This window comes from Anser cygnoides, chromosome 1, assembly GCF_040182565.1.
Source record: "Anser cygnoides isolate HZ-2024a breed goose chromosome 1, Taihu_goose_T2T_genome, whole genome shotgun sequence".
NCBI lineage: Eukaryota > Metazoa > Chordata > Aves > Anseriformes > Anatidae > Anser > Anser cygnoides.
In genome coordinates this window covers 115,854,096-115,881,416 of record NC_089873.1, presented here as the reverse complement: position 1 = coordinate 115,881,416, position 27,321 = coordinate 115,854,096, and positions in this window count along the sequence as shown.

Genomic DNA, 27,321 nt, shown 5'->3' with positions numbered 1-27,321 from the left:
CCCTCCACCCCCTCCCCACTTGGCCGCTGGAAAACATTTCAGATTTGCTGTGTACCTTTGCTGCAAAACCTGACTGCACGTCTGTGGGTTCGTAGATTATCTGCACCATGACAGCCAGACTGTGAAACCTTTGCTTGTGACTGCAGGTCTGGCAGTCTGCTGGCTTCAGTGGGGCTGCTGCCGCGGGATGCTGTTTTTCAGCATGAGTAATGGTGTCATGATCTGGCCCATAAATTCTGGGTAATTTGTAAAGTGCCTGTCACAAAGTTATCTAAATAGCAATGGCACATTGAAAACTGTTCTGAGCTGTTGCAGAGAGGAGTCTTCTCAATTTGCCTCTCCAATACATCTTTGTTCTTACATAGTTCGGTATGTTCCTTTCCAACCTCATTTAAGAGCATCTGAACTCTGTTCATATCGTGGTAAACCATGTACCAGCAAAACACAATTCCTGAAGGCGTTTTGATCCCTAATATAGTCAATAAACATACTTGAATGGAATAGTAGACATTGGAATATGTATTAGAGAGGGCAGCAATTACCTCCTGTCTTCTTTTGTGGTTTCTGAATGAATTAATTTGGCTCTCTTTGGGCCTTTGTATTTTTTTCCTAGAGTTTCAAGAGACTGATTCTCACTGGCACAATTCCATGGAAGTCAGATTTCTAAGCTGCAAGTGTCGTTGTTTCTGGTTGTGCCTATGGTGTCTGTGGTTGTACAGACTTAATAGAAAATGCTTCATTCCTCACTTCCCAGTATTCCATCCACACGAGAGCACTGAAGACAGAAATCTTATGCTCCCCCAGGCTGGTGAGTACATGTGGGGAATTACCCACATCAAGTAAGTGATGGCACTCATGTGAACGGTGCACATGGAATATTCTTTGAAAATATTTTGTGATCAAAGCAGAGAGAGGAAATAAAAATGAATGTATTTGCTGAATACTGAATAAATTAAATGTGAGTGTACTGCAAATAAAAGGCAGAATGTTCTTTGAAAGAGGCTGTGTTCACTTCATATTCATAACAAAATATCTTCTGTTGTTCTGTTAACATTCCTTCCTGGTGTTCCTGGTAGAGGAACTAGAGGGTAAAAGAGTCTGATACATGGATTTCTTTTAAATTATTATTATTTTTTTGGTAAACATCTCTTTATAAATAATTGTGCAATGTTTCAACACCTGGGTCAATGCCAAATTTCTTTTAGCTGCAGAGGAAGAAATACAACTTAGAGGGCTGCCAGAACATGAAGCTCTACAGTAGACTGCTGATGTAGGCACCAATGGCACCCCTGGGTGTTCAAATCAGCAAAATACTGGCAAGGCATGTGACGAAGTGGTCTGCAAGTTGCTTTTTTGACTGTTCCAAACGCTAAGTGAGAAGCCGGAACAGCACTGGGAAGTAGGACCTTGCTGGACAGTGAATCTTCTCCTTGGCTTTTGTCATGATACAATTACTTTCATAAATTCATCAAGCTTCAGTTTAAGAGCACATAAACTGTCATCTCACCACTGCAGCCAAAACAAAACAAAACAAAACAAAAAACGAACAAAAATAAACAAAAACAAAACAAACAAACAAACAAAACCGGCAGGCACGACTTAATTTTCTGCAAAATCTCAGCTATGATAAATAACTCAACAACAAGAGATTCCTTTGGGGGATGTTCTGCTGTCTTCTCAGGTGCCATTGCTCTGCATAGCTCATAAGAACCATTCAGCATGTACCACTTCTCTTTAAGATACCAGTGTAGTAGCAGAAGGGAGAAGTAAAAATCAAGCCAGGCCTGAAACTTTTGAAGGTTTAGTCTTTCACCCACAGAGTCACCACCAGTTTGCAACCCTCTGTAATTCACTTAATAAGTTTTCAGTGGACTGGAGATTGAGCTTTCATCTTTATACATCAGCTACAGAATTAGCAATAGTTCAGTTATTACTATTCAGTAGGTATTTATTGTGGAATAAAATACACAGTGGAATAATAATGCATAGACCTTGGGTCACAATTTCCATCTCTTGTGAAAAAAAAAAGTCTCTTTTAGATGTGGGAAGATGATTTTGCCAGATTATAACTGGAAATACAGGGGACACAAAAAATAGTGAACTTCAGATCATACTTTCATCATCAGAAAGGGAAATAAAACTTGTGTCTCTTGATTCACTCTAGCATTCTGCCTAAGCATGATAAGGTGCTAGTCTTGTTTTAAGTACAACTGGGCAGGCAGCTATTCTTCACAGGAAGTACAGTATTATTTGACATTTCTTAAAATATCCAATGGCAAGTTAGGTGAAGAATGTGATGCTTGACTGTACATGGATATGAAATTATGTGCTCGCTCAATGATATGAGTAAAATACAGCAAAAGAAAAAAAAATCGTTTCTCTTTTTTCATAAAGTACTTTCTGAATTGGTGGGGATTCCCACCTTTTAATGTGACCCTGTTCAGTTCTCAATAAACTAGAGAATCCCCACAGTGCCAACACCACATGCTAAGAATTTTTCTGAACACGCATTTCAGTTACTTGCTCTGACTAATCAGGGAGTTTTCAGATTTTCTAGTGATTTCCCATTTACTTTGCTCCTTTGATTTCAATTAAGTTTCCCTTAAAGGTATACACTTGTAAATCCTTAATACTCGAAAACAGCTGCTTCTGCTCTTTATATGCTATATGGATAAAATAAAATACTTTGCATGGAGTTGTGCTCTACCTTTCATAGAACATAATATAGTACTGTTGGACCATCAACCAGGGTTGTCAGATCTGATGATTTGTGCACAGGTACTTGTTTGGCAGCAAAATACTCTTGAGTTAGAAATTCAACTTGATTTAAAACTGACTGATGTACTTGCCTCAAACCACCATGTGGGGCTGCTTTAGTGTGGCAGTAAACTGGAACAAGTAGGATAAGGGAGAGGAACAAGGTCAGATGGGATGTTTTCATAGAAGATCACACATCAGAAGGAAATTTGTAATCTTTCACAATAATGCTGCTGATCTTATTATGAATCTGAAAGTCAGGGTCCTCTATGCTAGTTCTCCCAAGCTCCCAGAATCTCCATGAGGGCTACCGGTGGCATGGAAACTAGCTGCCCACAATGGGACAGAGCTGGTAGGGAACTGCTGCAGGATATCTTCCAATTCCTTCCCACCATGCCTGCCAACTCTTTTTTTTTTTTTTTTTAACCCTCCAAAATCAAATCCGTGCTGTGACTCACAAGGAGAGTTTCTTATGATCTGATCAATTTAAAGTAGGTTCTTGGTTTCTATGACTCAATTTTTTATTCTGGAGTGCTCAGATCTGGAATTCTAACCTATGGGAGACTGTGAGGGACTTGAGAGAAGTCTTGATCAAGTCTTCACTTCCACTTCTGCTACCCCAGTAGTACTGACTCTAACCGTGTCAATTAAATTTAGAGTTGTTATGCTGCAGTCTCACTAAATACAGGCTGATGTTTCAAATTATGCTATCTAAGGCTCATTATCCAAAACTAATATAATTTACAACCCACCTTTTACTTTTAAACTAACTTGCCTTTAATTGCTGTGGTCAGACTATACAAGTATCAGCTGTTCTCAGTGGTTATTTAGTATGTCTCAAAATCTGGTCATTTTGCTTTCTCAAAAACATTGCACTTCATAGTGTACAAATTTCCTTATACATTTGCAAAACCATACAGGAAATATGACAAGAGCAATCTTTGTCTCTTTTAATGTGCATTTCCACAGATGGCAGAAATCATAATGTATTCTATTCACAAATACATGAGTATACTTCTTTCTAAAAATATTGCATATTATCTGCAAACCCTGTGATGTCTGCACACTTGTTTTTAATGCTGTTCAAGTGACTTCAAAGAATGAGAGCAATTTTTCAGGATAGACTACATTTAGAAGAGATTTATTAACAACTTAATTGTAGACCCTGTTTTTCTTAGGAAAAAATGTCAATTGCACTAGATCGTGGAGGGACAACTTGCTCTGGAAAATAAGAGTATGAATATAGTAAACCTTTTTGGTTTGAATCATTCAAATGTCTATAAGAACATGTGTTTCTTCAGTGCTAATACTCAGAAAGTGTTAAATTATAAATATATGCTGCCTCTTCAAAACACAAAACCTGTTTGTAATCTCTAACAATAATCACAATGGAAAATGGATAAGAAGACATACCATTTGCCCTTTTAAATTAAAAGTGGCAAATAGCATATATTATCCCATTTACAAAACTGCACTAAAGAGGTGAAGAAATCTGTTCTCTAAGGACACTGAGATGGTTAAAGGCTTGGAGCATCTGGCATACAAGGAGAGGCTAAGACAGCTGGGATTGTTCAGCCTTCAAAAGGGAAAGTTCAGGGGGATCTTTTCACCTGTATAAACACCTGATGGAGGGCAAGTAAAGAGGATGAAGTCTGACTCCTCGCAGTGGTGCCCAATGAGAGAGGGGACAAGAGTCAATGGGCACAATCTGACATGCAGGAAATTCAACTTAAACCTAAGAAAAGCTTTTTTTTGCTGTTAGGGTGATCTAACACTGGGAACACGTTGCACAGAGAGACTGTGGGGTCTCCATGCTTGGAGGTGCTCAAAACCAAATTGGACATAATCCTGAGCAAACTGCTCTGACTGACCCTGATTTGACGAGAGCTTTGGACTAGACAGTCTTCACAAGTGGTTCCCAGAATCACCCATCTAGCGGCTCTGTGCTTCACATTTTTAAGAGTACTGTGCCTGGAAGTCACAGAGGTTCTTCCAAGCAATTTCTGGAAGCACCACTGCTTCCTTCACTCAGGTACTAGGATTACTTCATCCACTTTTGCAAGGGACTCCTCTTCCTCCACGGTGTCCTCTTAAGAGAGGGGAAGGACTTTTTGTTTTTGACTCCTGTTTTTCTTATGCTGTTCCTGCAAGTAGATTCCCAGCACACAGCTGGGATCTTGTGCACTGTACCAGGACATGTTCTACACTTCAAGTGCTTTGGTCAGACATCAAGTAAATATTCACTAGTAAAACTTCACCAATCCTTACTACCTGTCACAGTGAACATACCTGCAGGAAACCATGGCTAACAGGGATCATCAGTCTTCGTGCATACACAGAAGTAGTCTGTTTCTTAATGCCCTTTCCCTCAGGATCCAGTTCATGCGATACATTGGATTCTATGTATTAGGGGTTCAGTGACCTTGCCTCCTCCCCTTCCCCTGCAGTCTAGTCTTCAGCCACTTGAGATCCAGTCTTTGCTAGAATGCTAAATGACGGGACAGTTATGTGTGCTTGGTATTTTCTGGCCCAGAATTTCCAGTCTCAGAGCAGCTACATTAAGCAGCTAATTCCCTTTTTCTTATTACCACCATCTATTAGTAATTGCGGTCTTCAAGAATGGGAACATTCAGTATTTTCCCTAATGCAACACTCTCATTCAATTCCGATTAGATCCCACCCCCACCTATTTATTTTAAGGTGCAGTAGAGAAGAAAAACATGCAGAAAATAAGAGTCTGTTTGTTTAAGCGTGTGGCATATTTTGTGCAGAAATCTTAATTCATGTGGGAGAATTCTTAAAGACTTCTTTGTTATTAAGGTAGAACCTGAACAGTTACCAGACTCTAATCAATCTTGCTACTTTAGCCTGCTTCCTTTCCACAGTTAGGTACTGGGGAAACAAGATCTCACTGCAGAAAATAGAAACCTTTCTACTCATCCCACTTGTCAGTAGCATCCTTAGAATGCTTTACAGTGTTTTCTTTTCTTTTTTTTTTTTTAAATGTTTTGTTTTGACTTCAGTAAAATATCAAATCAAAATGTTTTGGGGTATCTAGTCTGCCCTGCAGTATTTTTCTCCTTCTATTTACCTAGTTTAGGGGTGTATGAAATAGGTCTATGTGGACTGCTTGAATGATGAAGTTTTGCCTGATGTTGCAGACAGTTGTTTCGTAGACATATTATGTGCCTAGAAGCTAAGTTTCTAGCCCACCTACCCACTTTGCTTCTGTTTGAAAGCTATTCAAGAACTCCATTCTTCTGATGGTTAGCAATCTCATTCCCTGTTTAAATTTACTCCTGACCAGTTTATATTTATTTGCTCTTTTGACAACTCTTTTCTTTGCTTCAGCAGCTCCAATACATCCCTAATTTGTTTGTAGAATGCACTTATGTCTTTCCCTCCCAGATTTAACTTTGTTTGACTAAACAAACCAAACTCTTAGGTTCCTTGTGTGAAAAGTCTCTCTGTTTGCCATCTTAGTAGCCATTCTTCACATCTGCTCTCATTTGAGTGTAAGAAGCCACAGTTGTACTGTAATATTTGCAATACAGAAGATGAAATCTTAATGCAAATATTGGAGCATTAATACTCCACTCTTTCTACTGGCAGGGCCTTCTGCTTGAATCCATCTTTTTCTGAGATGGATCACAATGTTGGCTTTTGTGAACTTAATACACCTGGGTCTTTGTACTTTCTCCTCTGTCATTTCCAGCTTTGAGCTGCTCAGAGTGAATGCTGTTTCTGTGGGTATTTCTTGGATATTTGAGAGGACTGGGGAAAAATGGGACTTCTGTTTTCCTCTGTTGTGATACTTCCTTGTAGTCAAGCTGAGTTAGGGGACATCTAACACTGAGAAAGCCAAGTGGCATGCAGTTTGAAGCCAACTTGTGAATCCTTTGCTCTTCATAGTCCTTTGGAGATATGGATTAGGTTAGATACTTCAAAACATCTCAGCAAATTATGTGCATATTTTGTATGAAGTACGTTAGCATTCAAACAGTCATTCCAGTGACACTGCTCAAAACTGTTATTTTAAAAGGCCTCTTACATATTCTTGGCCACTTTATTTATCATGACTTTTTTTTTGGAATGCTTATTCTTAACAATCCAGTGCTTTGGCCGTTAAGTAATGCCTAAAAGTTCATGGTTCTTCCCAGAAGGAGCTGCTCTGATCTCAGCACAGTGCTATGTTGACTCCATAGCCCAAACAGGTCCTGTTATTTCTGAAGACTGACATAAATCATATGGAGTCTGGATTGGGTGTGACATAGGACTGGAGAGTGCAGGAGCAATGGTGGAAAAAGAAAAGCTTACCTATCCCATCATAAACTGAGAAGAAAGGTTATCAGTAAGAAATGTAAGCAAAATAAATCATAGCCTCAGCATAAAAATGGATAAATAAATTGTTTAATCTCTTCACAAATGTGACAGAGGAGCACTTCAGACACAGAATCAGTATTCTGTGAGCTGTAGCACAGGCTCAGTAAATAATGCCATATAAAATAATCTGATTAACAAGGAATTTCTTAGCAGTTTAATGGTGTAAGAAGTAAAGAAAAAGAATGAACTGAAACAAGAAACAGCATGAGATAGATGTCTAACCTTGGAAGTGCTAGAAGTCTTCTACAGTTGCCAAATCTTCTAGTTAGCCAAGACAAGATGTAAACTAGATGTCACACGACTCAATTGAGTGTGGCTGTATAAATGACTGTGTAATGACCATGTAAAGTAGCACACAAAGGGCACATGCTGTGTAGCTACAACGCTGCATGGTGGATGGTGTCCATGCTGTACAGTAGAGCTAGTTTTCATGATTTCCACCTCAACCAACTGGCTGCGTCTTCTCTGTAGCAGCTCTGGAAGAATCATTCAGGGATTCCCAAGACGTGCAGAATGGCAGTTTTTCTGAGAAGTGGAGTTGTAGCAGTGATGAGTCATGTAACACTTCTCTAACAGCCAGAAATGGGGAAAAATACCTTCTGAAGGGCAGATAGGGGGAAGGGGTAGTTTGTGCATGTTCTTCCAGGTTTCGTTCTGTCCTCAATCCAGCAGAATGTAGTCTGAAAGATCTGCAGAACAGGAACTGGAGATTTGCCTTTTTTATTTGTACGCTGTGTTGGATATTTTCCAAAATAGAGTACTATCATGGCAGTAAAGTCATCAGCACTGACTGGAGAAGATAATCATACATATGTTGTTTGTGTAGGATTTATTTTCAATCATGGACACATTAAAACAGTTATTCTCAGTTCAGCTTCAAGAATTTGAACACTGTAACTTAAAGAAATTAGAAAACACCTTCTGTTTATGCAAATCTTGACTGTCCATACAGCTGATAGGTTTGTTTTTAATTTATTCATTCAGAAGTATCATTGTAGTATTATGTGTTTAAAATACAGAAAATGCAGTTAAGAAATGAAAAATGAAAAGAGTATTTGCTGGTTTTGACAGGCAGACTCAGCCCAAACTGTTGTCAGTTTGGTAAGCATGTTCTGCTTATAATGGAACTGAAGCATAATTCAGGCCTTGCCAAACCAATAGCAGGAGGCCTCTTACGGGTCCGAGACAAAGAGAAAAAGTGGAGTCAAAGCTCAGCTTTCATTTTATCAATATGTTTCTTGCTCTGGTCTTAAGAACATGCCCCGGTATAAATCTATGTGATTTATGATCAAATAAGCCAGAGAAAATGGACATAGGAGTTAGACTCAACGATCCTTGTGGGTCTCTTCCAACTCAGGATATTTTGTGATTCTATATCTTGGCAGGGCAGGGTAGAGGTTGAAGTAGTTCTCATCATCCTTTATCTCATAAGTACTTCTCATGTAAATGGTCTCAGTTTGATCAAAACATGGCCTGGAAACTTCTCTGAGACCTGCTCCATTACACGTATTGTCCCTGTGGCAGCATAGTGTAACAGTGTGACAGCAGATACGCTGGTATTTGGTAAATAGGTGGATGAGTGCTGCAGCAGGGATTTAATAAAGCTCCTGGAATGGTGCTAAAGCTGAATCTGCCCATTTTTTTAGTCAGGGTGTTATCCGCTTAAGACTAGAAGGGAGCTAAAAAATGGCACAAATTCCTCAAGGAATGACAACAAAGTTTGATTCGGTTTGTCATTAAAATGACTACTCCAACCAGTACCAGTCTTGCAGACACATGGGAAGGGTCTTTCCAAGCCAACAATATTCTTGTGTTAAAGAAAAAAAAAGGGAAAAAAAAAAAAGAAAAATACACCACACAACCACACAAGTAACTTGACTGTATTTGACTTGTCTTTCTGTTTCTCAAGACTCTCACTCATCAAAGCCCTTCAGTACATGTTAAATCCATCCCCGTTGACTTACAGCATGTGCTCAAAGGCTGTCCTTAATTCAAGCCAGGGACTGCTGCTGTCTGCACTTTCGGCATGATCACATCCATGAGCCACGAAGCCAAAGGAGAGAGGAGTGCAGTCAGAGGGACAGGGATTGTTTTCTGGAGGGCTTACTGCAGTCACCTCCATGTCAGTTGTGCGTGTTGTTTTTATCCTTCGAATCAACAAACACCGGGAGCCAAAGAAGAAGAAAGAAGCCGAACAGTGAAACACAGTGTGTGGCTCTTGCCCTTCCCTGAGAGGGGAGCAGCAGCCGTCCGAAGCCACGCGAACAAACGAGCTATTTGTGGGGCCGTGCGATCCCGAATGGGAGACGTGTCACACTGCAGATCTGTGGGACTTGGCAGGCACGCGTGAGACAGGAGCTGTGGGGCCTCCTGGGCTTTCCACCACCCTTCAGATCCCTGGCTGTCACATTAATCCTGGTTTAAATCCAACCTCCCCTTTTCCAGTGATTGACTCCTACATCTTTTTTTCATCTCCCGGAGCAGCCAAGCAGCATCCTGTGCAGCTGAAAGCTATTCAGCTCCAGGATCGGCCTACCAAGCACACACTGCAAGAGAAGCTCGTGGCCTTTGGTGGTGGTGATGGCCAAATATGTGTGTAATGTGCTTAGTCTTCACGAGCCCACACAGCAAGAGTCCCTGCGCCTCTCCTGAACTTGGGTGTAACGCTTTCCCTCTGCCATCAGGCAGGCCAGCTCTAGACTAATATTTTCTATAGAGTTAATTATGACAGGACAAGTGCTGTACCCCGGTGGAAATTTGCCATTTGAAAAATTGCCTAAAAATATATCCTACAGTAAATGTTTCTCTGCGTGATTAAGTGTGCATGTGGACTGTGCTGCGCAGAGGGTTTCCCAAAAACAAATGTCTCAACTAAGTCTTTTGGCAAGGCCTCCTTGTTTTTTTAGCAGTTTATCAGCTTTTACGTTATTTACTAATGGCAGGAATTACTCTGTAATTCCTTTTCTAACTGAAAATCCCCAAAGTCTGCAAGAATGGGAACTGCAAAGGTGAAAAGGGAAGGATGGTGAGAAGTACAGAGTTTCATTCTTGGGAATATAAATGCCCTCAGGGTTCAGATATGTTCTTCAGACTATGAAACTTGTGGTCAGCTCCTTGTTTTGCCTCAGCCTTCACACACTCTGTTGGTACATCATTTACCAGATCATGGGGCCTGGTGCACAAAGGACTGCGAATGAGCAAATTCCAGAGCAAAGGCGATGTGGCCACTGCGGCTGCCACCACTGAGTAGCAGGTCAAGTTATCGCGTATGTGCTGCCTTAAGGGTCTATGTGCCCTGCTTTTAAGACCAAGGAAGCTGCCCAGCCCTTCACTGTGCCATGTCAGCACGCCAGATGTTTGGGGTTAGCTGGGGAATCTTCACTGTCATCTTCAGATGGATGGCACAGACAAGGGCTTCCTTCTTCTCAGTGGGTCTGAATTCCCCCCGTTTCAAAAGCAAACCCTTCACCACTTTGTGGGGGAGCACACAGCGTCACCTGTGTTGTGATTGCAGTCTATTTAAGGCAATGTAAGCTTAGGCTACTACAGAACTAAGAAGCCCTGCCCTCTGCCTTCAACAGTGTGCTCTCACTCCTCCCTTCTGCCCGCTTTGTATGTCTGTGCATGCCTCCGTGGTGAGCTGGCTGGAGAACTGAAGCCAAAAACTGACCTGACCAGAAGGAAAAGAAAAAAAAAAAAAAGAGAGATGAAAAAAGTAGCACCCTTTCTCTCCTTCCCAGAGCCAAGGGGAATGGGTTGGAACAAATGGCTGGGGGTGACAGGGAGCAAGACCACCTGTGTAGCTGACAGCTCCTGCTCCTGCTGGCTTGAAGGGCCTGCAGACCTGCAGCTTCTGGAGATCTTTCACAAGGTGTCTGAGCTGATCTAGTGTCTCCCTGCTCTTGGAAGGAAAAGTCCTGTCCCAGTCCCTTCCCTGCTCCCCAGCCCATGCCACCCTGCTGCTTGTCTGACCCCTGGGCGGGCTGGGCCGGGCCAGATTGCTGCGCCCTAAAAAAAATAATAATTAAATCACCATTTGCTGAGGAAGAGGCAAGTATCAGAGTTCCCTGGAGAGGGTGTTGAGGCCCCAGTCCAAAGCAGGACTGAGATCAGGATCACCCCTTTTGACAGTCCTGAGCTGCAGGATTTGTCGAAGCTAACCTGCACTGGGAGGCAGAAGAGGAGCAGGAGGTTTCTGCATGTGCTGCTGTGAAATGGGGCCACACTCCAAGCTGGGAGGTGGGCTCCTGCTGAATATTTGGTTCAGTTTCTAGCAAACGCAGCCTGTGCTCAGATGTACTCGATGGCTTGCAGATTTCTCTGGGAATATATTTTGTAGCTGGCAAAAGGAAACACAAGAAAGGAAGGAAGAGTGCTGACTGTGTTTCAGACCTTTTCTGTTTGCCTCATCCCTTCCCAAAAAGTGCAAAGACATTGTGCCAAAGATCCAATGCAACATAGGGACAGAAATATCATTTGGAGCCATAGAGCAAATTTCAACATAGACCTTTGCCTTTCCTCTTCAGATGGACTGGTGGGATTTGATGGGCATAAGACAAGCTGTGTGAATGAGAGAGCACCTCCCTGCAGAAGCCTGTTCCCATAAAAGCTCTCCTGGTGTGCTCTGCCTCGGTGCTTCGAGCAGGATTTCTCTGAAGATGAGAAAGGACTATTGCAATTACATCCTCGGAGACAAATTAACACAATTCCACTCTGTGCTCATACAAGACTTGCAGTTCTGTGATCTGCCAGGGTTGCAGCACAGTTAATCTTAGAAGCGGAGTTTTATAAAGGTGCTAACTGGTGTTTCATGGAGCCCCTGTGGTGTTTCACTTTCATACAAGGCCTTATTTGGAGAAATGCTGCGTGAGCATTTAGAGCGGTTCCAGGGGCTGTTTGATCAGCCAGAATGGTTCCTTTGGGCAGTATTTTGGAAAAATAATATTTTAAAATTGCACTTTATAAAAATTCCGAGGACATACGCTCTGAATTGTTGAATGTCAGCATAATGCCGTTCTGAGAAACGTTCTTTTCCTGACTTTAAATTGTGACAAAAGAACACAGAAGTTAGACGGAAACCAAGCTGCACAACTTAATACAGTGTCACTTTTTAACAGGGTTTCCACAGTTTTCTGTCTATGTTTTGAGGTGGAATTTTATTTTTCATTGAACCCAGGGACACCACCTTCCAGAAATAAATGTATTAGGCTTTCATAAGTAGCTACTACCAGGGGGAAATTGCATGTTCCTTCGGGTTATATTCACTTGGAGCTTTTGGAAAGGATTCATGAGAAAGACCCTGTTTGTGGTCAGTCCCCAGCCTGCCTCATACTTCAGTCCTGTCACCTTTCACAGTGGATGCACAAGTGTAATCCTGCAGGCGCCTATGTGTTTTAGGAAGCGTGCCACGGCGGTGCAGAGGACCGCAATCTTTCTTTTCCCTGGCTGTGGAGGTGCTATAGGTCCTGCAGAGAGGTACCCAGGAGAACAGGGAGAAAAGAGAAGGAGGGGGGCAGATGTGGGGGTATAGGAAGGGGAAACGACAGGGAGACTAAGTGTGTCTATAGCTCCTGACTGTCTGTATTCAGTAAAGCTCCAATAGCATTTTTTCTCAAGTTTTAAAGGTCTACCTTTGGTGTCCTGGCTGTACTCCAACTTGTGTGATCTTTCCTCCTGACCTACAGTCCCTCTTCAGTTTCAGCTAAATAAGCTATTTCTCATTTTCTGTCTGTTTACCTTTGCTGTATCCTGTTAGGACTCCATCTGTGAGGTGTGGAGCCCTCCTGCGATATCCCAAATAGAGAAAAGGTAGCAAAAGCCTTTCAGTTCCAGTAAATGTTTTCAAAAGGATATTCCCCATTCCACTGCTGGAAGAATAGCAAGACCAGAGTTTGCACAAGGGTCTCCCATGCCCACCTGAGCAACCAGACACGGTGCAATGGATGCTCCTCTGTGCTGGACTGGGAATTTCATCCCAAATTGTAGGGCACTTACTAAGGTGGTATTAATGAAACGAGATTTTTTCTTATGAGAAATTTTGGTGTCAACAGCTTGAAAAGATTTAAACAGGGTTTCCTGTCATCCAAAAATGCTGGTCACCTCAAGCACTGAACTTTCTTTTGACTTCGCTAGCAGCAAGCAGCATTCTCAGCCAAATGGATTTGGGTCCTTAAACTGCTGCTGCTCTTCTTTTGACTGATGGTCTGCACACTTGGTTCAGTCGGCTGTGTGCCATGAGCAGTACAGCTCTCTGGTCTGGGCTGTCCATACACATGTATGCTGTTAATCCTTGTGCTTTGCAAAGGGTAATGTTTGCTTCTTAACCCTCAGTTCCCCTGAACTTGCACTTAGCTGGAGATGAATCTGGTTCTTCTGTTGAAACCCTCACCACCTTTCCCTTTTGCTTTGTTCTTGAAGGTCTGAATAGTGATATTTTTCTCTTTTTCTTTCTTTCTCTCTTTCTTTCTTTCTTTCTTTCTTTCTTTCTTTCTTTCTTTCTTTCTTTCTTTCTTTCTTTCTTTCTTTCTTTCTTTCTCTTTCCTTCTTTCCTTCTTTCCTTCTTTCCTTCTTTCCTTCTTTCCTTCTTTCCTTCTTTCCTTCTTTCCTTCTTTCCTTCTTTCCTTCTTTCCTTCTTTCCTTCTTTCTTTTTTCTTTCTCTCTCCCCCTCTCCCCCTCTCCCCCCTTCCCCTCTTCCCCTCTCCCTCTTTCTCTTTCTCTTTCTCTTTCTCTTTCTCTTTCTCTTTCTTTCTCTTTCTCTTTCTCTTTCTCTTTCTCTTTCTCTTTCTCTTTCTCTTTCTCTTTCTCTTTCTCTTTCTCTTTCTCTTTCTCTTTCTCTTTCTCTTTCTCTTTCTCTCTTTCCTTTTCTTTTTTTTTTCCTTTCCTTTCTCCTCCTTTCATCTTTTCCTTTCGATTTTATTTTAAATCAGCAGTTAGGTGAGCATCAGCACCATATCCCAAGAGGTCTCAATTGCCCAAACCAGCCCCACCTGGGATCCCCACTCTCTGCTCACTGGCCAGGAGCTCCCACTGACATGTGCTCCTTGCCCAAGCCACTGTGTAGGTACAGTCTGGTATCCAGCCTTGTCTCTGGCCCCATCTCCTCCTGCTCCTGTCTGGGCTTCTTGGATGAGCCCTGAGCCCAGTTCATCACTTGCATTCTCAGGGACTGTTGATGGACCCAGTTATGAGGCTCTGCTTACCATGTTCTGATGCCATGGGATGGTGCCCTGTTGGTGAGGACACAGCCTCTACTGGGGGCAGCCTTGGCTTCTGGGCCATTCCCTCTTCCCATGGAGCATCCCCACTTTTTCTGGTCCCTGATGGTCAGTAGTGTGTCATTTCTCCTCACTACCTACTGATCTTTCACAAGACAGTGCTACTGTTATTATTAAGCTAGAAAGAGAAAACTGGAATAAAACTCGGAACCTAATATGACGTTGAGATTATCTGGATTCAAATATTTCCGTATTCTTCAGCTGGGTCTCTCCCTGCAGATGTTGGGCCCCTTACTATTAGAGCCTAAATGAATCTCAGATTGTAGGAAGTCTTCTTACAGGATCATTTTATTTCAAGAATTACTGGATTTCCTTCAGGATTAATCCATGGTGCTAGCCTGTGACCCAGGATCTTACAGTTTGTAGCACCTTCTCAGGGAATCACTGGACAACAATGCAGGATCCCTGCCTTACGGATCCTCCAAATCAAAGAGAGCACTGGGAAGTGAAGTGACATTTTGATGGCCAGAGCCTTTACCAAGAGATGCCTACAGAGAGATTGGCCTCTGTACACTACCCTCAGGACTACAAATGGTTTGTTGATGAAGTTGGAGCACGCCAGTGCACCTAGATAATAGCACAAGCCAGCAGTTCTTTTCTAAAGCTTTATAGCTACAGCTCAGTCTTACTTACAAGGGAAGCATCTTTGTTACATGGTCACTGGGAACACAGAAACGTGTCACTGATACTTGAGGTGCCAGGTACAGGGCTGCTCAGCTGCTTTCACAAATGTCAGATTGTCCATAGCTTGGTTCGTGGAAGAGGTAACCCTCTGAGAACCTGACCTGAAAGCTACAAGGACAATAATTTTCCAATAAACCATGCCTCTTTGTCTCTTCAAGTTACTGTAAATTGCAGACAGCTCTAAAGGAGAAAGAAACAGTTTCACCTTCAAATACAAATCTCCTGGAGTGATCTATGGCAGTCTGAAGGAAAGAAAAGCAGTGAAAAAGCATCCTGGAAAACTATATCATTGAATATCTAAGCTGTCTCCATCCTCTAATCACTAACAGAAAAAGAAATGAGCCCTACCAGTAAAAGTCATGAGACACATGATTCTCCTGGGGAGAGAAATATGGGATCAGTTGTACCTGACATTTGTTATGCATGGCTGAAAGATGTTCAGATATCATACTGAAGTTTCTGGGGTACATCTTCAGAGACGTGAGAGTATGTTCTAAATGTTTTATTTATCAGGAGATACAATGTACTTTAAGTTTCTTATAAGTGATAGTTGTCTAAAATCTTGAAAAATCTTTTAAAACATCTGTCTTAAGGCATTTGTATCAATGTGGGTCATAGAGTTAGCAAAATGAAGGTCAGACACCAGACAGGATTTGACCATTTTAGAGTCTTTATTGCTGTTTTTTTTCCCACTTGTTTTACTTCAGTCACAGAATTAGTCACCAATTGCAATGCACAGACCAAGAGCCAGGTTTCAGACTCTGTTCCCAGCCAAGCACTTGCAAGTCTTCAGAGAATATTTGACCATGATTGGCATCTTCTATAATAATTATTGCAATGACTTTAACAAATATCATTGATGATAAACTAATGTTTTTACACAAAAACACATATATATACAATACAGGAGGAATACTGTGGCACATCAAGACCTATATTGGTGGATCTCAAGGACTGATAAATTAGCATAGAGTCCTTTATTTCTAACATTTTATCTGATCCAAATCAATAATAGATTAGATTGTTGACAAACTACTCTATTTTTTTAAGCCTAAACAAAATGAATGGGATCTTCAGTAGATTAGCTATCATTACAATGAACAATGCCTTTTTTATTGGTAGTAGTATCACATAAGAAGTGACATATATGCTAAATTCCCTGCTCCCCTCCCCTGCCAACTCTACAATGAGATTCCTCCAACCTAAGCTCACCTATTTAAACTCCCCTTGCTATTCTGTGAAGCTGGATTTGGGGCAATTCTCCAGAGATATTTTCCTTGAACATCTCGTAAGATGTAGGTTCATTCAAGTGTGATTTTGCAAACGGATACAAAATGTTTGTGGACAGGGAGAGCGACAATCCAAAGCACATCCTCTTTCGTGTGGCAAGGATATCTGTTCCTGGGAAATACTTGTTCTTTTCCAGTCTTGATACTACCTTGAAGTTTTACTTCAGATGCAGAGGAAGAGCTCCATCAAGGTCTTTAGGCACTCAATCCCCACTGAAATAATTTGGATGTAGGCACTTAAATCTTCAGGTTAGGGCCCAAATTTATGTTTTTATGTCTTTATTTGCAGCTCAGATGTGCTGTCCATTTGTACATAATCTCTCAGTATAAAATTCAGTCTTTGTATGTGTAGAGTCATACCTTGGCTCTAATCAAGTCAGCAGTAGCTGATAAAGAATAACGCTAATGTAATGATGGTGAAAGATACCTCAGTGAACAGAAAGCTTACAGTCATATCAGACCATGTTCACCAGCCTTAACTCTTGACACCTAAATGGAAACAGCTTCAAGCAGAGATTTTTCAGATTTGATCATAAGATTTCCAAATGTATAATTATGGATAGTAAATAAAGTGGTAATAGCAATTACAAAATTTGGGACCTTGACAAATATTTGTGTAAAGAGTCCATCAGTCCAATTCTTGTCCCAGCAGATCCCACCAGCAAGGGATCTACCATACCCAGATCTCTCAGGTCAGATTTAGCCCCTTCTGTAGAACACACACCCATGGATTTGACAACATTTTGAAAAGACACTGTTTAAAGCTGGCTGCAGCAAGAAATTAAACAAATAGCACTGATAATGGGAATAACCTCAGTGAGAGCATGCTTTTTGGTGACTAGAACACTTAGAATAATTTACTATTGTATGAAGTGAAACAGCTGGTTAACTTAAAATATTCCTCTCTTCCATGCAGAGAAAGGGATGACCGCAGGAAGCAGTTCTAGAAAGCCATTCTCATTCCTCTGTGACTTGTTTTGCTAAATCGGTTGCAGCAAAAGAGCTGCTCCAAATGGTGCATTTTTCCTGTCTTGGTTTATTTTGTACTTGTTCAGTAAAACAGATTCCAGAAAAGACAGCATTGTATAATTTTTAATCAGATTTGTTAAAAATAGCTTGGCTGTGGTTAAAGGGATGACCAAAGGAAGCGTTTTGTTTCCTGTGATCACTCCTCCTCCTTCACCAGCGGCTTTGCAGAAGGCGAGCAGAAGTGAAAACATTAACTTTACTTAAAATTCATGGCAAACACTGAGTGAGTAGCCGGCCTACCACAACTCTCATAAATTACATGCAAGCCTGACCCTACCAGAGGATGAGCCTGTAGCTTGCTGAAGGGCTTTCAGGGTTTGGTGCCGCCACCCCTGACCACAGCGGCATGCAAAATACACAGTGCAAAGATGCCCAGGGGAGGCAAGGGCTGAGCTCCTTGCTCAGTGACGAGGCCTGTCCATCTGCCCCAAACCCCTGCAGAGGCCAGCCTGGGGAGGAAGCCCTTGCCCGCAATGGTTCCTGCCTGCTTCAGAGGGGAACAGCGTGGGCCTTCATGTGGTTGTGGCTCCTGCTCTTCCCGGGAGAAGAAGAAGGTCTGGCCTGGCTGTGGTGCGATCCCCATTAGTGCAGGCTGTGTGAGCAGCAAAGCACCTTTTTATTATTTTTTTTTCAACTGTGCCATAAAAGGGAAAAAATGAGGAAGGTGCTGCGGAAAACTGTGGTAAAATAATCAGTGCAGTAAACCACACTGGGGGTGAAAGCAGCCATTTCAGTGCAATTCATCTCCCTGAACTGGGAAGCTTCCTCCTATATCCAGAACTTATCGTTTTTGTCCTGAAGGAGTTTTCTGCAGGTCAGTTTTGCCAGATAGCTTGGAGAGCTACTTCATGCTCTGTCCGATTTAATAATAACAACAGCAGTGAAACTTTACAAGATGTTCTTTCCTCTGTGTCTGGCAGGATCAGCAGTTCAGCCAAGGTCTGGCTGTCCACCCACTCCAGAGATGGAGCTGGGGAAGGCACATGGAGGGTGCAGGCAAGGGGAGAGCCTGGTGGCCACAGTGGGGCTTACTCGGGGCAGAGGTTAATTGGAGGTTCTGGCTGAGCACAAAGGGGTAGAAAACTGCCCCAGGCTGGGGGCATGTATCGACAGTGTCTCCATGCCCACTGGCATTTCTTTTTGAAAGTACTGAATTGACTGAAACATTCAAAATAGATACAGAGGCCACCACATTGGACAAAGCTCAGTATGTAAACACCCTTGGAAAAGTCAAAGTCTGACATTCATGTTTTCATATGGGAGAGGAGGAGAGAAGTGCCATCCTGTGCCTAGATTGCAGGATTTTTTGTTGTTGGTTGTTGTAGCTGTTGTTTTGATTTTTGACTTTCGAGGAACTTTCTCCTATGAAAAGCAAAGTCTTGGTGACAGAAAGACACACCAACATCTCCTCCAAGTCCACTCCTATATGTCTCATTAGCACTGAAAAACTGAAATAGCAAATCATTGGAAATAGCTTGGAAAACTTTTTTCTGCCTAGGAGTGGTTTTCTTCGAACATTTGTGTTTAAGCTAAAAAGAAGAGCATAGGTAATTTGAGCTGACTGAAGCAAAATAACGACTCCATCAAACTTCTCTTGAACTATTTCAGCACACCACTGAAAGGGGCAAGTGCATAGCAGGAGTGGTGTAAAAACAGGACCCATTAATAGGGCCTGGGGAGAGGAAGTTGGGAGGAGGTGATGATGATGACAGAAGACTTTCATGCTCAAATGAGATTTTTTTCCTCTTTGTCCATTCTAAGTAAGAAACTTCTAAACATTTCATAGGCACAAGAATATAAACACATAATCTCTGGGCCACAGGTACTGCAAACACTCGGGCCTCTGCTTATCTTTACTCACGTGAGCAGCGCCAACTGAAGATATAAACCATAGGATTTGCTTACAGCAACAGAGGAAATGTTTGGGGCCATTTAAGTCAAGTTAAGCAGACGAGCAGGAGTTCGCTGGACCAAGGCCTGTGGGCCAAAGTACTTTCAAGCAAGTTGGGTCACATTTCCTTTTTGGCTGGCAAGGAAGCAGGATCAGGCCCTCACTCTTTCTACTTACATGTTGGGTTTTCACCTTTTCATATTCCCTCTCCGGGGCAAGTATCTGCTAAATTTAGAATACCTTTTTTAGAATTTGTTTCATGAACACACACACAAAAAAATAATTACATTGTAAAAAAAAAAAAACAAAACCGCAGGCTTTTGAAATGCCATTTGTGAAGCGTTCCAACTATGCGCAACTGGCTCTGTTACTACGGCTCACAATTGCCATCTGAACATCTATTTTTCCAAGCATTTAAGAAAAGTGATGTGTACATTTTTCATGTGTAATTAGGCAGCGTAATGTGATCTCTTGCTGCAGTCAAGCTGCCATGTGCCGTAGCCTCACTGAATAGCTTCCAGATTTCAACCCAATCTCTTCTGTCTAGACTCTACGTTGCTATTTTTTTTTCTCCGAGCTTAAAGCAGACTCCAATATAAAATGCCAAAAACAGAAGGTTTTGTCCCTCTTTCTCATAAAGATGTGGGACAGATCTCGGAGGCCCAGACGAGAGCTGGGTCCCAGACTTTCATAAGACACGTGTCGTCTGAAGCTGACATTAAAGATTGTGCAGGCATTTCAACAGGTCATGCACACGCAGGGAAAAAAATGCTGAAAAATATGGTTTTCATTAAGAAAGTGAGTATTTTTAGAGAGGTGTGGTTCAGCGCAGATGAAAAGGAAAGAAAGAAAAATGAAAGCAGCACAAGAGATCCCAAACTGCAACATTATTTATATTGCTGTTGAAATGCAGTGTGTTCTCTTTATGAAGCTGCTTTTGGGAGTGAAATAATATAGACCCTGCCAGAACCAGGTGCATATCATGTAGATTGTTTATAATCCAAGTTAAAGGATAGCAGATTTATACCAGAAAGAACTCTCCAAGGAGACTTTGGAGTTTAAGTGTACTGTCTTAATCTATACATTACATCCTCAACAAAGCAGTTGCCTTTAACAAAAAATAAAATAGAGTTTCAGTGAATTCACAGATAATTCCAGGGAATTTTATCTAGTGTGATATAGCTTTAGACTGCTTATTGTGTTCCCAGCTTTTTATTTGACTCTAAGTTGTTTTCTTTCTATATCAAGAAAATGAAAAAGATCAAAAGGGAATCATTTCCACAGAAAGGAGTTTTTGCACAATTTAAGCAAAAGGCTAGGTTTTCTCTAACTTGCATTTCTGGTGACTTGTCCTGGGAATGTTGCTGCAGTTTGCATGCACTGCAGTGGCTATTTCTACCCAAAACAGAAAAGGCTCTTGCTTTAGCAAAGAAACACATTTGTAAAAAAAATCCCACTTTTTTTGTTTTGTTTTGTTTTGTTTTGTTTTGTTTCATGCTCTTCTTTTCTTAAAAAAAAAAAAAAAAAAGTTTATTTTCTTACCTGGACTCTTGTAACACCTAATTTCAAGTTTTCTGTTTGCTATCAAAAAAATGACTGTTGCCATTGAAAAGTGCCCTTCTGCCCACTTTTTGTATAAATGGCAGATCAGTTGGAAAAACAGAAGCATTTTCACTCATTTCTGAGGGAAAGCATGCAATGCCTGCTAAAAATTCCCATGCTTCTGGAGAACCAACTGTTCTTTTCATTAAAAGATCATCCACCTACTTTAGCAAACTTTTCAATACTTTCACCCATTTTTCCATCACGGTAAAATGTGAAATGCTTGAAATGTTTGAAATGATAGTGCGAATAGTTTCTCATCCATGCAATGGGAAACTAATGCCAAAATCTACTTGTTCAAAATGAAGATCCCTGTGAAATTGCTAATGATGACAGCAGTCTGCAAAATAACTCAATGTTTGTGAAACCTTTTCAATTACATTTAAAGTCAAGTGAAATATAACTGTGTTTTCTTCTCATATGTCTGATATCTAAAGTGATCACAGGAAGTGGTTTTCATCCTTTTGTTTCAAAGAGCTTTGCAGAAATAAGGCTAAGTTATAATACCACATTTGGCAAAAAGGGGAAAAAAAAAAAAAAAAAAAAGGCTTAGCACTGGGCAGCCCTTCCTTACAGATGCTGAAGGGGCCAGTAAGTATCTCCTGGGTTCCATGACATGGCTGCACAGTGACAGGGAGTGAAATACAAAGCAATTGCTAAGGCAGAGCCCTGTGCTGGTGTGTATGTATGGTATACACACTATAGATAGATATATGCTGCTGCTGAATCTGAATGCTGGGTTCCCTGTCAGCAACCATCTCTCAGCGTTTCCTTTTAATTTCAACATGGTACTGGCCTCGGGCTCGCCACAGTTCATAAAGTAAGGCCTCATTTCACTAAAACAGGGATTTTCTGAGCTGTAAATCAGGATAGAATATTGACACGTGGACTGAGGTGAGTCTCTGCAACATTTTTTTTTTCTTACAGAGCCTCTATCCTAGACTGTATCAATTTCATAAATCTTAAGGCCAGATGGGACCCATTATGATAATCTGATGAATGATAGTGAAAACCATAGGATTTCTTACAGTTGTTTTGTGTCCCTCTCTTGTTATCATCTATTGCATATTTCTGGACATTCCTCCTAATATTTTCAAGAGCGTGGAGGGCCTTGTTCTGATCTTCATTCTGCTCATGAATGTCATCAAATACATACAGGTGAGAAGCAAAGCCTTTCTTCAGACTTCATGCAAAATCATAGCTGCCCTGGGAAATTGTCATCTCTCATGAGCCCCATTCTGACAGATCATTATGTCTAGCACACCTATGCTACGTGTGTCGTTTGACAAAATAAATCAGTTCTTGGTCTGAAGAGCCTATTCTCATACTTTGCTTTAAAACCAGTGTCAGAAGGATATTTCAGAAGTGAGATACACTTTTGAATAGTTTGCGTTTTGTAATAAGCAGCGCATGTGAGTCTGGTCCCCTCTTGACCCATAAGCATCTTTCAGTGTTCTCCATTTAATTTAAGGGCTCAGATGCAAAACCAAGGAAAGTGTGTCCCTTTGCGGGATAATCCAAAGTTTTCTGAGACTGTAAGTCAAAAAGAAATGGGTCTTCAGCATGCCATTTTTTTCACCTGTGACAAGACAAATAGACTTCCCTTAATCCAGTCCACATGGCTAACCTGAATTAAACGTGTTCTTTGTGTTTCATTGCTTCAGAAGATCATGTAAGATAGAAATGTGGAACAAAAATTGTTCATACTGAAAAAACTTGGGGGCTGTGGGATACACAGGGCAAGTTCCACCAACCAGCCAGGCACAGAGACCTCCATGAAGGTGCTGCCTGAGAAGCATCTGTGACAGCATGCCCATCCCCACGCACGGATGTACCACCCACATCTCCATGTACTGGACTTCAACCTGAAAATAAAGTGGCCCTGTCACCATCATCTACTTCAGACACATAATTCAGCATTGAAAGCAGGGGGTGGTTCTCTCCCTTCACTGCGGTCACCCAGAGAGTGATTCAGCGTCATGTCCAGAGCTGAGTCACTTTCTGCAGAGGCCTCTCCCTTCCTCTCCAGCGAGGCACCTGCACCGGCAGGGCAGCAGAGATGGACACTTAGATTGTCCTGCTGCAGTTTAGGTGTCCATCAGTTCTAGGGTGTATGGAACTTGTTTGCATTAATGCTACAAGGTAGGTGTGAAAATAAATGTGTGTATGCATATGTAGGCATACGTAATTGTAGCTGTGGAAAATCACAAATCTCCTATTTTCATATCCCTGAGATTTTTGTTTTCCAGGGGAGGTTGTTTTCTGCCTCTGACTATAATTTCAGGTGTTAGTCTGTTTTATGGCACATCCAATGAAGAAACGGTGTCGAAACTTGTGCTAAATGCCTAAATAAAAGAATTGCATAGTAAAGTGAGGGATATGGGGATGGCTGCACGGAGATAGGTGTAGAGGAAGAACTAAATCTGTATGCTAGAGCCACATTTCCTAGAGCTGTGTATGCAAGTCTACTAGCCAAAGCCATATATCCAGCTGTATGGGCACATGTACATCAACACAGGATGGATTTTACACATCTGAAGGCAAAATTAAAGTTTTGCTGGGACCATGACAAATGCAGAAAACAGAAGAGCAGACTAATGTAAAGAAGAGAGACAATTCAATCAGTTCACAGATTTAGATCCTACAAACACGTGACTTATTTTGATATTGAATCTATGTTGAGTTACATGTGTAGTATGCTGTGGCCTCCTCAGAGACTGCTACATGCCAAATAATCAAAGGGAATGTAAAAATGTAAGGATGTGTAAATAATAAGCAAGTAACTTCATGGTATTCAAACTTATTAATCAATCTCTACTGAACAGTTCAAGTATTTTATTTTGGGTCAGGCTTTTCTTCATGCATTATTTATCTAGAGCCTTTTATATTTAAACAGCCATTCTAACCAGAGGCTTTTCTGCATGCTGGCTGAATTCTACCCTGGTAAATAAATGCATACTTTGGAAATTATGGCATTTTGTCACCTACCCTAGCTTTGTATTTCTGGCCTTTGAAAATGCTCCAACTTTTTGCTTTCTTATTTTTAATTTTCACCATGTGGTTGAAGAAGTTTGCAGTTCTTGCAGAGATGCACTGCTCAGCATTTCTGTGTTGATTCATCATATGAGTTATTCCTTCGATCCAGGCAGTGATGCAGAGAAATGCCCCTTTAGAGAGGGAAGGGGAAATGCTTTGGCTAAAATATGAAAAGACACAAATTCTGCCCCTCACATTCCCACCCCAAACTGGGAATGAATCTGAAGTTCAGCTCTAGGTGCTGAAATGTGCACCAGAGGGTTTATTTGATCATTTTTTTTCTTTTCAGATTTTCTTGTTCTGATCTTCTGTTTTATCTAGGCTGGGACTTACCTGCCAAAAATACATGGAAGAGAGGTGACAGTTTCCTTTCATACTGGAGAGTTAAGGAGGGATTCAGGCAAACATCCAAGTTTTCCCATGGGCCAGATCAGACCTTTGACATTTTTGAATTTCTTCCACTATTACTTGTGGACTCATAAAAACTCCACTGAACTTCATGGGAGTCTCAAGTCTGGACCTTTCCTGCTAACACATTGCTTGTGTTTTAATCTCAGCTATCAGTTTAAACAGAAAAAAAAAATAATAACAAAAATGAAAAATGCAAACAAAGAAGGAGTTTCCCGTTCCTTTTAGCCAATTGTTTAGAAAATAGTGTGAATTGTTTTAAATTGATAGAGCAGTTCTGAATATGCTATTGGTGTTGAATATCCTGCTGACCAATATCCTATTAGTCTGAATACCTTATCTAACCACATACTTAATCAGGTAAGTTCCAGTTTCTCTCCTAACAAAGTGGTCTCTTTTGCCTCCTTAGAGCTTTTTACATGAAATGCTCTTTCTTTCCCTAATTAAAAGTGATTCTCACACTAGTGGGCTTTTCACAGACTGCCAAAATACTGTCAGGGTTCAGTTTGTGACTCAAAGAAATCCATGGCTTTTAGATCTAAAAGTCATCCTTTCTAATACTTGAAAAATAGTTGCCTGTTAATCCTAGGCAATAGGATTTATCAATATAAATGTCTATCTCTCTTGATTTAAATGTCATTTTTGCATGAGAGAACCTTTATTAGTGAATATCATCCACACCTGTGAGAGGTAATAGTTATAAATGTGTCCTGTGTCCTCTTTTTTTTTTTTTTTTTTTTTTTTTTTGCCAGACTAGTTCATCTTAATGGTATATCCATAGATAAAATGTTAATTCTCCTGGATTTTACTGAGCAAATCAGGTGCCAGAACTCCATTTTGTGAGGCAGGAATGTTACACAGTGTAAAAAATAAAATAATCTGCCCTGCACTCATCTTGTTTCATATAAATAGAAAAAAAAGTCATGTATTCTCTTTTATTGTTAATATCTATGGTAATTATCGTTACTAGCTTTTCACTAATATCCTTCTTTCACGAGTTCTGTTTAACGATTTGGAGATGAAATGCCTATGAGATAGATAGGGCTTAGACACTTTCACGAGTGCTGGAGCAGCAGCAAACAGCGGGTGTGTGATTTGTCCAAACCCACATAATTTCATGACAAGCCCAGCCCCAGTTTCTCATGCTTTTTTTTTAACAGCCTGTCCTGCTGGCTTTTAAGCAGAGCAAATCTAGAAGCCTCTTCAGCTATTGGCATGGAGGTAACCCAGGAATTATGGGCTGGACAAAGAACTTTATTTATTTATTTATTTATTTATTGTAATGCAGGAGAGCAGTGATAATTCCTCTTTTTCTGTTCTGAAACAAACAAACAAACAAACAAACAAAAAACCCAGAAGCTTGAAACTTCTATGAAATTCCAAGCACTGCACAGTATTTGCCCATTGCTAAAAGAAATGGAGGCATGCTGATGAATGAGATGTAAGTGGGTCCCTGCTCCAGTTTTTAACTACTGTGAAACTTTTTCCTTCCCCACGGGGTGGGGCTCACCCTGGTAAGTTGTGCACCACTGAAGTGATCCAGTCCCAAGCGAGAAGGCACATGTGCTGACATTAGGGGACTGTGAGTTATCGTAGGCTGTTACGAGAGAAATGCATTTTTATAGGTCCGCTGCTTTGAAAGAAATAGAGGAAAAGAGCTGGCTATGTTTTTTCCATTTTCCAAATGTGAAAATTTGGTCTTTTTGATTGTTCATTTCAGATCTGCATTTTGAAAACTGTGTTTGAGGAGATGGAGAATGACATGAACACTTTTTCCTTTCCACAGGCCACTTCTTAACAAGAGGCTGTGCTGCAAGGCCTGGTCTTCATCTGCAAAAAACGCCTGGAAGCTTTCTTCTTCCTCGTGAGCGAAAGCTGCAGGGGGGAGGCTGCAGGGCAGGTCCTGTCCCCACACAGGGGACAGTCTTGGAGCCAGCTGCCATGGCAGAGCAAGCAGCTGAGTGGGCAGCTGCTGGGCCATGTGAGCTGGGGCTGGTGGCAGGGGGGGACATCCAGTGTCACCATGAGGGTTGGTGGCACAGATGGAGAGGCTCCAGTTGCCACCTGGCTGCCCCATCCTCTGCTCTTTTCCTAGGCTGTACCGAAGACTTTAGGTTGCACAAGTGAGGTGCTCCCAGGCAGGGGGCTGAGCACAGCGTCACCCCACAACCCCACAAACCTGGTGCCACCAGCACAACGTGGGGACAAAACCACTGCCAGCCATAGTTTGTTCTGGGGACCGACTTGTTTCAGGGCTGTCTTCCTGCGAGATTTATGTTCTCTGAAGGGTTAAGTACATTAGTGCAGGTAATCTCACTCCATTACCTTCTATAAAACAGAATCTGTGATTTCCTCCCTGGTGAGCATTTACCATAGCAAAATAGGCTACTATTTTCATATTTAACTCATTGGTAAGTCATAAAAACAGCTCAAGTTGTCTGCCCCAAAGAGCAGGACCTGCTGGACGGGACGGTGGCTCCGGGCTTTTACGAGGTTTGGTGGTGTCAGCATGGCACGGGGCACTCGGCATCACCTCTCACAACCCTCACATCCCCATCGCATCCCCCTCCTCTGCTTTGAAATCGACAAAATTCAGAAATTTACAAGGCTTTTTAAAATCTGAGATGAAGCAATTAAATCTCCAGACTGAAGGATGTGAACCTTTAAAGGCCCTTTGCAGAATATCAAAAGAAAGAGAGGATTATATTTAGCAGGTGTGACAGCCCACGCAGGACATTTCATTGCAAAAGGGCCTGACATGAACCAGGAACCAATACTTAAATTAATACAAAACATCTTGGGGGAAAGGTGTTTTCTTTCTTTTTTTTTTTCTTTTTCTTTTTTCTTTTTTTTAAGCATTAGGAAATCATAACGCTTTCTGGCTTCTTCAAAAGCGAAAGGTCCAAATATGCAGGAGTCATCTGGCATGTAAAATAAAATGGGGGGGGGGGGGGGGGGGGGAAGAAAG